Source organism: Myotis brandtii, unplaced genomic scaffold (assembly GCF_000412655.1).
Source record: "Myotis brandtii unplaced genomic scaffold, ASM41265v1 scaffold228, whole genome shotgun sequence".
In the NCBI taxonomy this organism is placed as follows: Eukaryota; Metazoa; Chordata; class Mammalia; order Chiroptera; family Vespertilionidae; genus Myotis; species Myotis brandtii.
Window position 1 is genome coordinate 1397920 of NW_005358567.1, and position 16161 is coordinate 1414080.

At 40.4% G+C, this 16161-nt stretch overlaps 1 non-coding gene across 1 annotated transcript; it reads right to left on the minus strand.

The window, feature by feature from the left end:
- Positions 1 to 14369: 14369 nt before the first annotated feature.
- Positions 14370 to 15806, minus strand: LOC102244622. Its single transcript, XR_001362132.1, has one exon. It is a non-coding gene; the product is annotated as an F-box only protein 31 (transcript).
- Between the last annotated feature and the right edge of the window lie 355 nt (positions 15807 to 16161).

Here is a 16161-nt window from a genome sequence, read left to right on the forward strand (position 1 = left end):
AGGATACCTAGCACAGAAAGCCACTCTATCGACACAGTGAAGCATAAAAAATGCCGAGACAAAGAAACAGGACACAAACGACAGAATTGGAGGAAAGCAAACTGTTGGATATAGAGTTCAAAACCACACTTTTAAGGTTTCTCAAGAATTTTCTGGAAACCGCCGATAAATTTAGTGAGACCATCAATAAGTCTAGTGAGAACCTCGAGGATATGAAAAAGGACCAACTACAAATTAAGCATACTCTGACGGAAATAAAGAATATTATACAGAGATATAACAGTAGACAAGAGGATCGCAAGAATCAAGTCAAAGATTGAAATACGAAGAAGTAAAACACACCCAACCGGAAAAGCAAAAAGAAAAAAGAATCCAAAAATATGAAGATAGTGTAAGGAGCCTCTGGGACAACTTCAAGGGAACCACCATCCGAATTATATGGGTGCCAGAAGAAGAGAGAGAGCAAGATATTGAAAACCTATTTGAAGAAATAATGACAGAAAACTTCCCCTACCTGGTGAAAGAAATAGACTTACAAGTCCAGGAAGCGCAGAGAACCCCAAACAAAAGGAATCCAAAGAGGACCACACCAAGACACATCATAATTAAAATGCCAAGAGCAAAAGACAAAGAGAGAATCCTAAAAGCAGCAAGAGAAAGAAAATCAGTTACCTACAAGGGAGTACCCATACGACTGTCAGCTGATTTCTCAACAGAAACTTTGCAGGCCAGAAGGGAATGGCAAGAAATATTCAAAGTGATGAATACCAAGAACCTACAACCAAGAATACTTTATCCAGCAAAGCTATCATTCAGAATTGAAGGTCAGATAAAGAGCTTCACAGATAAGGAAAAGCTAAAGGTCTAAAAATCTAGTGAATAAAAAATCTGATGAACAGAATAAACTGGTGAATATAATAGAATCAGAGGCATAGAAAGGGAGTGGACTGACAATTATCTGGGGGAAAGGGGTGTGGGGGTGTAGGAAGAGACTGGAAAAAAATCGTACACCTATGGATGAGGACAGTGGGGGGGGGGGGGGTAAGGGCAGGGGATGGGGTGGGAACCGGGTAGAGGGAAGCTATGGGGGGAAAAAAGAGGAACAATTCTAATAATCTGAACAATAAAGATTTAAAAAAATGCATATGAACCTGTATTAAAATTACATGGCCTATCCATCCATTTGTTTCAAAGGGTATATTGAATGCCAGCCGGATTCAAAGAAAAAAATTACCCTTTTGCCTCCCTGCTAAACTCTAATGTTGCATGCTTCACCAGGTGCATGAGGGACTTGATCTGTCCTTGGGGAATGGAGAACGGGCCACAGTCGGAAGTTAGAAACCTGACCTGAGGCCCCGGGTGGCTCAAAGTCAACTCAATTTGCACCTAAAACTAGAAATGCATGTTTTTCAAGGTGTGATTGTCAGTGCTCACAGATAGGTTTCTCTCTTACTGTCTATTTGCTTATAGCAGAAGAACACAGGATCACAATACAAAGCAGCCAAAATGCTGCATGAAGTCAACCAGCCTCATACAGCAGAAGGATGAAGCCAGACACTTGATGTAATTAGATAACTGTCTCAGGTAAAGAGATTTGTTTAAGCATTTATATCAATTACCTGAGTGTGTAGACATAATTCTATGCCAAAGAGCTCAGTCAACGCTAACAAGGCATTAATCTATTAATTCACACTAAGCGTTAAGAAAACCGAGTTTGACTCTAAGACCTGATATTTTGATTTGTGCAATGAGGTGGTAGCTGTTTTAATTTCCTCAGTGATATTATATTTGACTATATTGAACTGAAGGCTCTAAAAATTTCCGATCCAAGTAAATCACAATTGTATTGCTAAGAGTTGAAAGTTTAAAGCAAATTACATAGCAATACAATTTGAATTTCTATAATAGCAGAAGTGTCATTTTCAATTCCTTATTTATGAAACTTACTCAAATGCATGAAATATTAGAGGATTGGTCAGAAAAAAATAGTTCAGGCACTGTTTCCCCTAAATAGAATGTTTAAAACTGTGTCACAAAATTTCTCAGACATTGGAAATGTCTCTGATATCTCAATTTTGAATTTTTAGGAATATAATATGTTAGCAATCAAAAATATTTTCTCCAGTAAGACCCCTATAGTGTCAGCACATTTTGTTTTTGCCACAACTACAACTAAACAGAATAGCTAACCTTAGAGAGATTTTTCTTTAATACCCCAATTTTGGGGGGAGGATTATGAAGAGGTACCCATTGCTTCCTAATTGCATTTGTAATTAAACATTATTTTCTAAAATAATTGATAGTTTTAAAAATATCTTTATCTTTCTGATTCTCCTAGTATATAGGGTACTATTTTTGTTTCCTCTCTCCCCTTCCCTTTCTTCCTCATGGTAGCAATAATAGTAGAAGTCATATAGCCCTGAGGTAGAAAGTAGAATTGCACTTTTGAAAGTCATCAGTTTTAGGGAGTCTATGGTACAAATGTAAATATGACTCCAGGTTCTCCTTAAATAAGAGAAACCATGATGTAGACCAAATCCTCCCCCGGCTTTTTAAATTATAATGGTTTCAGTTGGTGTGGCCATGACAGAAAGGAGAAAACCTCAGCAGTGTTTAGAAAATGACAGGCAAAGAGGTCATTGTTGGAGAAGGTCATAGAGAGGATGTGACCATTGGTTGGCCCATGCAGGAGCTAGACCCAGGTAATCAGAGGCTCCTCACCCCATAGCCTGTCCTCAGAATGTTTGTTCTACCCACTGTTCTCACAGTGGGACCCCTGGTCAAGGATGCAGCTTTGAAAACTTAATGTGGTGGTGGGACCATCTGGACTGGACACACGACTGAACCCACAGAAGGCATCTCTATAAACTTGTGAGATTCTGGTGGTAGGTGACATCTACTCTTCTTGCAGTGCCTAAGACTAGCCCCACATGTAAGTTCCTGCTTAGGAATCCTGCCACCTACCAATCTGGAGTCACCTGCCTCTTTCTTGGTCTCTCCCTGCCCTCCATGTATAGGGGCCAGTTTCATACTTCACTCGTCATTCCCAGGCTTGTGAACCAACAGTAATTACTTTACCTAATGGCACCTCTAAACAAAGGAGTTCACCATATGTGTGATCTTAGGCAGCCCACTTGCATTTTGTGACTTTTAATGGCTGCAATTAACATAAAGGTTTCCAAAATGACTTCTGAACCTTTTTATTTTTTTTTTCCTTTTGAACCTCCTCAGAAGACAGCCTGAGGTGTGCAGGGGTTCAATCTTGACCTCTCACATGCTTTCTTTTTCTTGTGTATATCTCTCATTGGTAGTACTTGGAACAACACGTTGCTATCTGATTGATGGCACCAAAAGATCTTCAAAGGATCTTCAGTGTTAGGATCTTCAGTGTTACTTCATCAACTACATTTCCCCCTTCAAAACTTCCAAACTAATTACAACATTGTCATTAACTTATGATTTAGGCAAAATGCAGTACTATGTAGAGTGCCTCTGGGCAGTCAAGTCCTTTCAGCTTTGCTTAAGTATGCCTTCTGTCTGGGCTCCACAGTTTTTTCAGGACTAGCTGATTAATATTAATACACAACACATTCCTTTTAATTTAGCTAATTAATACATTCCATAAAATAAGGAAGAATAGCTGACTAATATTAATACACAACACATTCCTCTTAATTTAGTGAATTCATAAATTCCTTAAAATAAAGAGCCATGAACTAGTTCTTAATCCAAGACACAGGCTGTCATAAAATAACAGCCTTTTGTCGTAAACAAAATATGTAATTCACACCCACATCCACAATGTGTGAGCCAATTCTCATCTAATGGAAACCCGATACTAGTATATTTGACAAACTCTACTGCTTTGTTTAGCCCATCCTCATTTTTGCTATGCTACAAAAGTTTTAATATCAAACCCATCCCCTTTGCCCGGCTAAGTGCAAACATTTATTTCCAAGACCAGTCCTTCAGTGTGTTGTGTTAGCATGAGTACAAACCTCTACATTTGATTAAAATAAAAGTTGGACACACTGATATAAATTATTTCCAAAACACAAAAAGGGTTTGTAAAAGCCAGAGATAATCATTAGACTATAGAAATGATTTTACAAGAGAGATGCCTCTCTCCTCTGCTTTAAATGTCTTTTATGTGCATATATGTGAGCATGAAAATGACTTTTAAAGTTTATTGCGGGAAACGTCTATTCTTTCCAGTTCTGACTTTTTAATTCCTGATATTTTCATGTTTCCTTTTGCCTTTGTCCTGGCATTTAGCTCTCTGGAGCCATTAGTCAAAGTGATACTTAATAGCCCCAATAAGAAAGCAACGTCTTTCAGTAATGCACATGACTGCTTAACGATGCAAGATCATCTTAATTCCCTTTCCCGGTGTTTTATTTTCCTTGAGGGGGCAACAATTCTAAAGGCTTAACTCTGCCTCAGCTGGTGAAAGTTGAATGGCCCTGCCGAGGCCTGTGGCATGCTTTCTCTCCTCAGTGGGTCCTAGGAATCAAGTCCCGGATGCTCTTTTGAGAGTGAAACATTTGAAGAACGTTAGTGGTTTGTGTCCAAAAATTTGTTGCTTGGAGAATTGAGTTAAACACAAGGGGACAGATAGGCTGCTATTTCCAAGATCTCTTAAAAGACATAAAATCACACCAAGTGATTTGTCATTGTACAGATTTCTCTCCTTAACACCATTTTCCCAAAGGTTGACCTACTAGTTCAATCAGGAAAGAGGAAGTATGGCTGATCACTTGGGACAGAAGCCCTGAGAGCATCAGAGTGCTGGATTCAAAGTCTAGTACTAAACAATAAATAATGAGTACACTGTAGGCATTAGTAGTCCCAGAGTTGCCTTTATATGAATATCCAAACTTCTTGGGCTCCAAGGCCTAGGTTATACTGTCAGCTCCTCTCCTCCCCACCAGGGCTTTTGCTTTCCAGATAATTCCCAAATTCCCCAGCAGTGCTTGCTTAAGTCCTTGAAATCATGCCACTGATGCTGGACCAGGGATGCTCACATGCTCATTGAGGTCAGACTCGGAACACTCAGTCCCATCTGTTTCCCCCAGTGAAGTCAGGTGGCTCCAAATGCCTTACATCCTCCCAGAACCATAGCATAGATGAGGACAAGGGACCGTGCCCAAAGCTTCGCCTCAGCCTTCTGGTTCTTATGGGTCTCTGTTCAGGCCAGACTCCCCCACCCTCTTCCAAGCCACTGAAGGATTCTGTCGGGGCTGCAGGTGACCTCTGGGACAAGCACTGCTGCAGCCAGTCTGATCTGGACACAAAGGAACTCTTCTTCTGTCATTGCCTTTCTGCCCTAAGTGTGAAACAGCTTCAACCACTGAGATCAGGTGGAACTTTGCCAAATATTTTATAGAAGTGCTTCTGGATAAGATCTCTTCGATCCCAGAAGGTGAGGGGCATCTTTATAGGGTGCTTAATAGCATACAGTCCCCACCCATATTCCAGTTTTTGGTGCCAGTTTTCCAGAACATATACCTATACGGGAGAAATCAGGTGATCCTACCAAGCCCTAGCTGGTTTGGCTCAATGGATAGAGCATTGGCCAGTAGACTGAAGGGTCTTGGGTTTGTCTCTGGTCAAGGACAGGTACCTTGGTTGCAGGTCCCCTGGCCCTGTTTGGGGGTGTGCAGGAGGCAATCAATCGCTCTGTCTCTCTCCCATTGATGTTTATCTCTGTCTCTCCATCTCCCTTCCACTCTCTCTAAAAATCAATGGAAAAATATCCTCAGGTGAGGATTAACAACAACAACAAAACATTTATCCTACCAAGAGCAAACAACAACATCAAAAAGTCCTACAGTTCTGCCTCAGTCACGTGAGAGTCGCTGAGCAGAGCTCTAATGTTCTCAGTCTGAAATAGTGCCTGCAGGTGTACTATGACCCCATTACTCGGACTGCATGTGAAGGAGACTCCCCTTGAGCAATGTTCTGGGTGTTATTCTATGCCCTTGCTACTCACTGAGTGATTGCCCAGATTGGCCAGGCCCAGAAGGAACAGATAACATGCAGCTTGGCCCATCTTGGATATTTCAGGTGTGTGTTACATTATTTGCAGGGCCAAGTTCAAAATGAATAGGCAGGGCCCCTTGTTTAAAGAAAAGGGAAACATGTGCCACAAAAGCTACTACATTATAAAATGTTTTACTTTCTTCTGTGGTCTTTCTCTCAATCCATTCTGGGATCTCTTATCTGCTATTCAATGTCAGACTCCATTAGCATGGAGCTACTGATGGGATCAGCATAGCCCCTCTGAGGTTCCTAGGAGCCTGACCCAGCCCTGTGATTCTGTGATACATAGGGCTGCTTGCAGGGTCTGCCCTCCTCACAGCTGCTGGTCTGGTTGCTGTGGGGAAGACCCATCTCCCCTTCCCAAGGCCTGTCACCTGCCTTTCCAACTTATATCAAAGGGTGACCACCAAATGGTTTCAAGATCCACACTGGGACATAGTCCATGCCTGGATCAGGAGTGCGTAAGAGAATTGACCAACCCACCCAGGCTCTGGCTAAACACTCCCAGACCCAGGATAAGACAGGCTTCCCATGTCTGACCTAGACCCTCCCTCTGTGAGTCCAAGTCAAGTCCCCCTCAGGGAGAGTTTGGAGGGGCTGTGGGAGGCAGCAGTTGGCTTGAGAAGGAGGGAGTCAGATGGCCTGGGATTCCAGGGACCCACGAATCAAAAAGCTTTCCTCAAGGAGCCGGGGAGAAAACAGGAGATGCCATCTAGGTGAGCCAAGCACATATTCTAAGATGAAATTATTTAGAATTTCCAGGTGGTGGCCACAGAAAAACTCCAAGCCAGAGATGATGTTAATGATATTAAAGTCAAATGTAAATTTGAGGACCCAATATATGTTATCAGAATTGTATAAGAAAAAGTATTATGACACATAGTTTATTATTAGAACTATTACATAGCTTAAAAATAAAACCTGAAGACAAAATAAGACAAAATACATTTATTTTTGTAATGTCAGTTTTATTGTTTCAAATAAAACCACCATGAAAGCTTTTGTTCCATTATTTATGTGACCTTTAAGTTACAATTTGATTGGTTTAACTTGAACTAACAGTTCGCTTGGACAACTTGTCATCAGCTGATGAAAACTTACCACACTGACTAAGCTCCCCACAAAGATTTCTTTTAAAAAGAAATCTGACGTGTTGTCACCCACTGCTTAAGTTCCCTCACCAGCTCATAAACGCTTTGGGAGTGAACTCTAAGCCCCAACAAAGTTCTGCATGGTCTGATCATTTTTTCTTTCCAAGACTTATCTTCAGCTTTATCACTTTGAACTTAACCCCAACCCAACTCAAAGCACCACCATAGCTCAACTTGAGTCCTTAGCCAAAAAACTCTGCTCTATTTTTCTGAATAAACAATACCGAATAAGGAGTTGGCATTTAGCCACATAATTTCTTCTACTGGGAATACTTTCTCTCACCCAAGGTCCTTTATTTATCACCCTTCAAAATCATACCATTAGGCTTCACTTGCTCTAAGAAACCTATGGCACTGAGACAGCCATAATCCCTCCCTGTGTAACCAATAAAGACAGAGTGGTGCTCCGTCTTCAGAGCAATGCCTTCAGGCAGCACACACTCTGGTTGCTTTATTTATCATCTTGTATTGCACATATTTGTTTACATCTTGTCTTACTATGAATCTGTATTTGGAGGAAAAGAATTGTGTATCTACACATGTGGTTGCCTACAATAATATTTATGAACCCATAAGAAAAATAAGACTATGTAATAAAAATCCTACTCTTACCTCTAAATGGGTCGAATCTGGAGGTAAATAGAGGAACCCATGACCTTTTGACTAACAAAGCAGATTTTACAATTGTTGCCTTTCAATGGGTGTGAATAGTCAAGAATATACTAATTCTAGGTTAACAGTGACAGATTAATTCCCAAATCAGGACCGTAGCTATTATTAAGCTTTATAATGAAGCACATAAGATGCTCCAGGGAAGTGATGTTTTATTTAAATTCAGTTCTAAATGACTTCTATCTTAGCAGGAATCTAAGTTGGATAGATATTTAATCAAGTATTATAAGAAAAAAGATAACTAAACATAGGCAACAAAGGATAGCCATAGATTGGGATAATGTACCAAGTAATGGATAATAATCTTGAAATCATTGCTAAAATTTAAATCCTAGATGCCTGGCCATTTTATAGATTAATAAATGAGTGAAATTTTTGTATTGCATCATGCAAAGCAATACAATGATTTGTTTTAGTAAAAATTCAAATTTATGATCAAACTATTTTTACATATTTTGGTCAGGGATATATTTTTTCCTCTCATGTACAGTTTAATCATTCATTTTATTCCCTCCGTTTTACTTATAAATATTTTATATGTTTCTAATGGAAAAACATTAAGGACTTAAACATGAGAACAGAGTAAATGAAAGTAATTTCATCAACATTAAGATGAATATTTACATATATATGTATACAAGTTAATAATCTGTTCTATAAAATGCCAAATGGTGTATAATTTCTGCATCTGGGTAATAAATATGAATCTATATATGGCGACCCAAGTTACCTGAATCATAGTTTGGTGGGATCATAGGTGTCTGTGGCCCTGTTTTAAGATTTGTGGAAGAGCAAGAGTCAGCAATTTTTATGCCTGTATCTAGACTTGCTCACTCTAGAACTCTCTGGAACAGGTGTATCTGAATAGGGACATGGGAGGTGGACTATGTGCAGTATTGAAGCTGCACAATAGCTCTGCAGTAGCATCCACTTAACAATGAAGGAGCTGATGCAATACTATTCAGAACCATAAGGATGAGTAATGGGAGTGAACATGACAAAGAAGACATGTAGACATTCCACATTAGTGGAGTAGGCACTGCCATAAAGTAGGTTTGAGAACTTTTCACAGTTAGTAAGCTGTCAGTCATAGAAAAGAAATCCAGAAGGCTGAAAAACTACATGCCCCAACAATATTACGAAACTGAGCATTAAAAAAATTAAGATGAGTCCAAGGTCAGCTACATTGTGCTGAAGGTTCAGTGATGGCTTAAAGTTAATCTGCCAAAGTAAAATAGGCTATGCATTCATTCTAGGTGTCCACGATTTAACAACAAACTTGCTGTCTATTATAAACACCCATAAATTTAGCTAGAAACCAATAACTCCCTCTGAAGCAAACTTCCCTGCTAGGAAAGGAACCAGGGTCAATTTTATCCCCTGGTCTTACCTGGTTCTTAGCACAATGCCAGCATATCTCAGGGGCTCAATAAATAATGGATTCCATTAACAATTCATAAGTGAATCAATGATGATGATGAATGAATGAATGAATCAATCAATCAATCAATCAATAAATTTGCAAGCATCACAGGGGATTATGAAGCCTTAGGCCACAATCTTGAAATCACAAGAGCAAAGAGATATTTCAGCTTCACTTTGCAAGAATATGGACTTGAAGAGTAGTGAACATCTGGCTGTACAGATGTTTTTGAAGAATCGGATTTGGATTTCCAGTCCAAACATAAGCTGAGGGTTGTAATAGTGGGCTCCTGCAACGTATAAAGTAAAACTCAAGAGAATATGGTGGAGCATGTTTATCCAAAACACGAACTGTCCTGCATCCCAGGCCTTGCACTGAGTCTAGAGGGGAGGCCTATCATGGTAAAAGTAAAAAAACAGTCATTGCATGTGACTGGCATGCTCAGGCTTCATGTCTGTAGTTCAACTATAATGAAGGAACACAAAAATCTGTAACTTGTGTATATTTTGCATATTTTTGATGTACAAATCTGAAGTGACAACCCTTTGAGTTGCTGAGCATCTGTAAGTCACTCATGCTAAAGTAAATCTAGTTCCCTTGGGAGTCAACATCTCAATAAGACTTTGGCTCCCCACTTCCACTTGCATTTCTGTTCAGTTGTCAATGGGTAGCATATGATCCTGAAGAAAGAATAACAGTAGAAGCAGTTATTTATTGAGGTCTTACTCTATGCCAATCACTACTCTAGAGTATGAGGTTAGCTAGGTTAAGCTGAGCTATTGTTATAAAAGGAATGCAAATATTCGGTTTCTTAAAGACTGAGAATTGTCTGTCTCTTTAATGTGCCACAAGAGTTTCACCATCACATTGGTCATTGCTTTTCAAACAGAAATTTAAACTGTGCTTCTGTGTACACAGTTCAGGTGCTCTGTTTGTGCTGATTTCTCTGCCTGGGAAACACTTTCTTCGTCATCTCTGTTCCTCCATGAGTTTCTTGCCTAGGGTGGGGCATTATGGGAAGGGAGTGAAGAAATAGGAACACAATTTTTTTCTTTTTTAAATCCAAATTTGAGGCTAAATCCAATGAAAGGGGTAAAGAAAAAAGTAAAAAAAATATGACTGCAATTTCTGAAAATTATGTTAATAAAACTGCCAAAAAATAAGTAAGAACGAGGAGCCTTTTCATATATATTAGTCATTTAGTAAATGAAAAAAAAAAGCATATGAATGAACAAAAAATGAATGGACGATTGGGGAGGATAGACTGATTTGTGACAAAGATACAATAACTTTAGTTGGATGAGTGTTAGAATTGTTACGGAAATTCAAGGGAAATATTGTCCTATTAACAGAAGATTTTAAGTATAAAATTACATATTTTTTTCTGAACATTAAAACGTCCCACTTACAATATATTATTTAAGTATTAACAGAACTTTCCTAATTTACTTCACTGAAACTGGGATCTACACCCTAAATAATCTGGTTTTTATTTTTACAATTTCCAATGAGTTCATTTAGAGTAAAGCCTATTTTGTCCCTAATTAATAAGCTGTGGTGGAAACTTTAGAAGTCTATATTTGATAGCCTCTTAACGGCTGCATAGTGTTCCAGAACAAAACATGATTGGAGCATCACACTATGAGATTAGAAACCTATAGAGGCATTTCTAAACTACAAAGTAGCCAGAGAAAGAATATGTGTAATGGCAAAAGTTATTTCCCACATCTCCTTATTGCCCTTTCAAGAAGCAATCAAAAAGTACCACCAGGCTCTGGGGGACTCGGGGAACCTAACGTGTCACTTAATTCAACAATTTACTGTTTTCATTGCTTTAACACTGTCTTCTTTTCCATCAGTTACTGCACTGGGGGATGCATGAGTTCCAAAGGATCATGGCATTGGAATCGTTGTTCTGCATTTGTCAGGAAGTTTGAGAATCACTCTTAGCAACTGCTAAACAGATCCTGAAAATCGGCAACATATTTTAGTATTGCATTTAGGATTCAGAACCATTACATTTAGGTAAAGCACTCATGTCATAAGTTCAGTAGGCCTTTGATTAGAAAAAGATATTTATATTGAAAACGAATTTGAAACCCAAAGCTGAAAGAATGTTATGCGAGTCATGAGGTTTTAAGTCAAATGTTATGCCCCTTCCTGCCTCCCCAAGGGAAAAACAAATGTGTTTCTATAGTTACAAAACAACTGGTTGAAAAAAAACCACACGAATACTTTATTTTCTTTGCAGATACTCATTTTAACTAAATTTTAGTCCTCCAGTTCTTTCAGCATTGCATAGGCAAATAGCGTATAAAAGCAGGGAGGGGAAAATGAAAATGATGGTATAGGCATATTAGACAAAGTAATGAATTAATGAAGTAGAAGAAAACACACAAACAAAAAAAACAAAAAGAAGTTAAGAAGAGTGCCTGAGAAAGGAAGAAAGCCAGAGATGAAGGAAAAGGAGAGACATGAAATTAAGGTTACTAATAATCAGTCAAGAGGGGCCCTATCTCTAGTGCATTTATAATATATACTCACACGTTCAATATGGTGAAATATTAACTGATATTGACAACCTTGAACCACTGGGTGGAAAGTTCCTCTGTCAAATAGAATGATTCAAGGCAGGATCAAAGTCAAGCTGGATAAGAAGGAGGAGGAGGAAAAAGTTGAAAAGAAGATCTTAGGTAAATATAAAAAGTAGCATCTACTCTGCCTGCAAAATGAGGATGGATGAAGATTAATAGTTGGCAGATATTCTGCCCATGCTTTTCAGGAGATAGTTTTGCTTTATTTATCCTGGCTGCCACAAAGAAGTGAGGCTCAGATACACACAGACATAGAAAGCATCTGCTTTCAGAAATAAATCTGTCCCCACATTAGAGAAGCATGTCATCTACATATATTTGATGGACCAAAATTGCAAGGTAATTATGTAGCTTGATGTTAATTTGTACCTTTTATATGACACTGATTGTAGTTTTGTGCTTTTTTTGATTCTTTTGGGCAAAATCTCTTCTCAGCTAAACACAATCTCAGATACAGATATTTACACATTGCAGATGTGTGATATGGGGTTTTGTGACCATGAAAGTCATAAAAAGGGCATCCTTAGCAGATTCTAAAATGAGTATTCTGCAAAAGTGGGAAATTAGTTAAAAATGGATAATATCCTAAGTCTATCAAATGATTATCACCCAGACCCTCCAGAATATAGATGATTGGAAAAGCAGACAAGGCCCAAATCTATGTAGGAAAAAGCACCACTTGCAAAAAGCTGATTCCGGGATTATCTTAGTCTAAATAAGAATAAAAATATACCAGAAAAAAATAATGATTTTGGAGAGTTTCATAATGCAGGCATGTCAACCACCAAATCGTTTTTGTTTATTATTTTAAGCCTCATTTTAGGTACAATCCTGAAAAAAAGTTCAGTTATAAAAATAAATCATGTGCATATTGCATATATGAATTAAATGTATTTTGTTTAATCCTTTAAAATATGTCAAATAGAAATTATTATATTTAATATTTTTGAGGTAAGAAAATTGAAATTGATAAAGAGTTATCTAAAATGTTTAGCAAAGAGTGGAGGAGTTGTAATTCAACCCAAGTTTTTCTAAGTACATACATTGATTATGTTGAACACAACAAAGTTGAATGCCTACCATGGGCAAAGTAGTATGCAAAACAGTGTGCATAGATTTCAGCAAGCAATTAACTAAAGTTATTTAATTGTAAGTTTGATAAATACCACACACAAAGAGACAAGAACAAATTAAACATATTATATTAAGGGACCTACCTTAACTGGTTAAGGTTCAGAAAGGCTTCCTTGAGAAAGTACTTAAAGTAGAAATCATATGACCAGTTACTTAATAGAAGGATGAGTGCCTGTTGAAGCAGAAGAGAGAGTATAGAGGCAGACCTTGAAACAGACATGAATGTGGCATATGTGAAGAATGAAAGACAGCTCATGTCAGAGTAACAAAAAAAGAAGTAATGATCACTGCCAGCTAAGGCAGGAGATGTGGGCAGAGCCAAATAATGTTGTCTCTTATACTAAGAGCAGTGGACAGCCATTGAAAGGCTGTCCTCAAGGTAGTGACAACGTAATAAGATCAGATTTGGGTACAAAACAGAGAATGAACTGCAGTAGAATGAAAATGGATAGAGACTCAATCAAAAAATGGCAGATGATCTAAACAGACACCTCATCAAAGAAGATAATTGATGACTCATAGCATGTGAAAATATGTTCCATATTGTAAGTCATTAGGAAATTGCAAATTAAAACTACAATGAGGTGCTAGTAACCACCTATTAGAATGGCCAAAATCCAAAACACTGGCAACACTAAATGTTAGCCAGGATGTGCAAAAACAGGAATTCTCATTTCTTGCTGGTGGTAATGCAAAATGACACAGCCGCTTTGCAAGATAGTTTGGCAATTTCTTACAAAGCTAAGCATATCCTTCCCATAAGATGCAGTAACCACACTCCTTAGTATTTACTCCAGGAAATTGAAAACTTATGTGTGCAAAAATGCTTGCATATAGAAGTTTACAGCAGTCTTATATATAATCCTCCAAACCTGAAAACAACAAAGATGCCCCTCAGTAGGTGAATGGATAAATACACTGTGAATAGAATATTATTCAATGCCCAAAAGAAATGAGCTATCAAGCCTTGGTAAGACATGGAGGAACCTTAAGAGCATATGGATTTGGTACATTGTTTACTGCTCATGTGCTCCAACATCTGAGTAGAGTTGTGACAGAGACTGTTTGGTTTGGGAAGCCAAACTATTTAGTATCTGACTCCTTAGAGGAAATTTTACTGACCAAAATATAGGTTCTGAACTCAATTTACCTGTATTTTTTTTAAAATATACTTTTATTGATTTTTTACAGAGAGGGAGGGAGAGGGATAGAGAGTTAGAAACATCGATCAGCTGCCTCCTGCACACCCCCCACTGGGGATGTGCCCGCAAACAAGGTACATGCCCCTGACTGAAATCGAACCTGGGACCCTTCAGTCCGCAGGCCTACGCTCTATCCACTGAGCCAAACCGGTTAGGGCATGGCCTTAATGTTCTTGAGCATCTCCAGGAAGGTCTGCGGGGATGGTGCCTCCACATTCTGGAAGGTCTCCTGGACTCTGTTGTACAGGAAGAAGTATTTCGCCTCCAGCCAGATGAACCCGAAGTGGTTCTCATCGAACAGAATGAAGACTGCAGGGAAGCGCCTGGGGTAGGCTGAGCCAAGTAAGGTAACAGTGTCCACAGCATAGAAACACATCCTGCAGATTCTAGGGTAGTTCTGGTCTCTTGAGCGCACGCCCACAGGCAGAACAAACGGAACAGGCTGCTCCCCCCCAGCTGCAGCCCCCGCCTCCCCGACGCTGGGCTGGGCAGGGCTCTGCCAGCCATGACCCTCGCTTTCCTCAGTCCCATCTTCTTGCTTCTGCTGCTGCTGCTCCCGGATCACCTGCTCGTCCATCTCCTGGACCACGCGGGAGAGCTGGTTGAAGTTGCGGAAGATCTCGCCATCTCGCAGCTGGATGCGGCGCATGAGGTGGATCTCTAACGTCTTCTTGGAGAGTCCGGTGATCTTGGTGACCCTGGCATAGTTCCCATGGAAGCTGAGCATGGCAATCTTTAGGCCGAAGTCATCGTAGTAGTCTTGGAAGAGGCCTGGCCTGATGAGGTCATCCGGGTGGCTGGGCGGGAGATAGAGACGGCGGTAAGTCAGGCAGTCATACCACTGTCTGTCCTCCAGCACCAGCCCCCCTTCTTCCCTAAGCTGCGTTGGTAAATCCGTTCTGTGGTCTGTCTTCTTGCACTGGGTGGTGAACCTGTCCTTCTGAATCTGCATGTGGCTGTAGTGGGGGCTGCTGTTGGGGCCTTCCATGCACTCCACCGTGGCTGATCTCCTCTCCGTCAGGCGAATTCTGAAAGAGGGCTTGAAATGTATTGGGCCACCCACATGGGTGTGAAGGGAAGGCCTGTATGTCCAACCAGTAATGCATAAGCCGTCCAACTCGACATTCACTAGTGTTCTATAGTGCTCAGTATCTAGCTGCCACAATCCCAAAATGTTTCTGTATGGGAACAGCTTCGCATAGACTTCTCGATATGACATACCTATCGTCTCCAGGTTCTCCAAGTTTTCACAAACGCCAAACTCCTCCCGGCAGCGCCTTCTCCAGATGCTGTCGATGTGCAGGATATGGTGGAATTTGGTGCAGGCCTGGGCCAGGCTGGGCAGGTCAGTGCCGGGGAGCGAGGCGAAGATCTCCACCAGAATCTCCACCGGCAGGTCCTGCAGCGAGCAGCGCGGGGCCGGCGGGGCCGGCATGGGGCTCGCGATTCCTCCACTGCCCACACAACACCGCACTGCCGCGTCCGCCTCGACATGCTTTTCTGCCGGGGCCGGCTTGCCATCGGCTGCTGCCTTCTCAGCTGGGCGCTGGCGCTTCTGAAGACACCACTTGCCCTCGGGCGCTGCCATCTCAGCTGTGTGCTGGCGCTTCTGAGGACACCTACACCCCCTCGAAGAGCCCACACCGCAGAGGCAAGCGCACTCCCCCATGCCTCCACAGGTAACAGCCACCCCAGTGTGGGCCCCGCCTCAGCCAGGCTTTAAGCTGGCTCCTCCCGGCCACGCCCCTCAGGGAGGAGCCAATTGTAGGACTTTTTTTTAATCTTTTTATTGTTGTATTGCTTAAAGTATTACAAAGAGGATTATATGTATCCTTTTTTTCCCAGCCCTTGACAATCCCCTGGCCTCCTCTACCCCCCAGTGTCTTATGTCCATTGGTTATGCTTATATGCATGCATACAAGTCTTTCGGTTGATCTCTTACC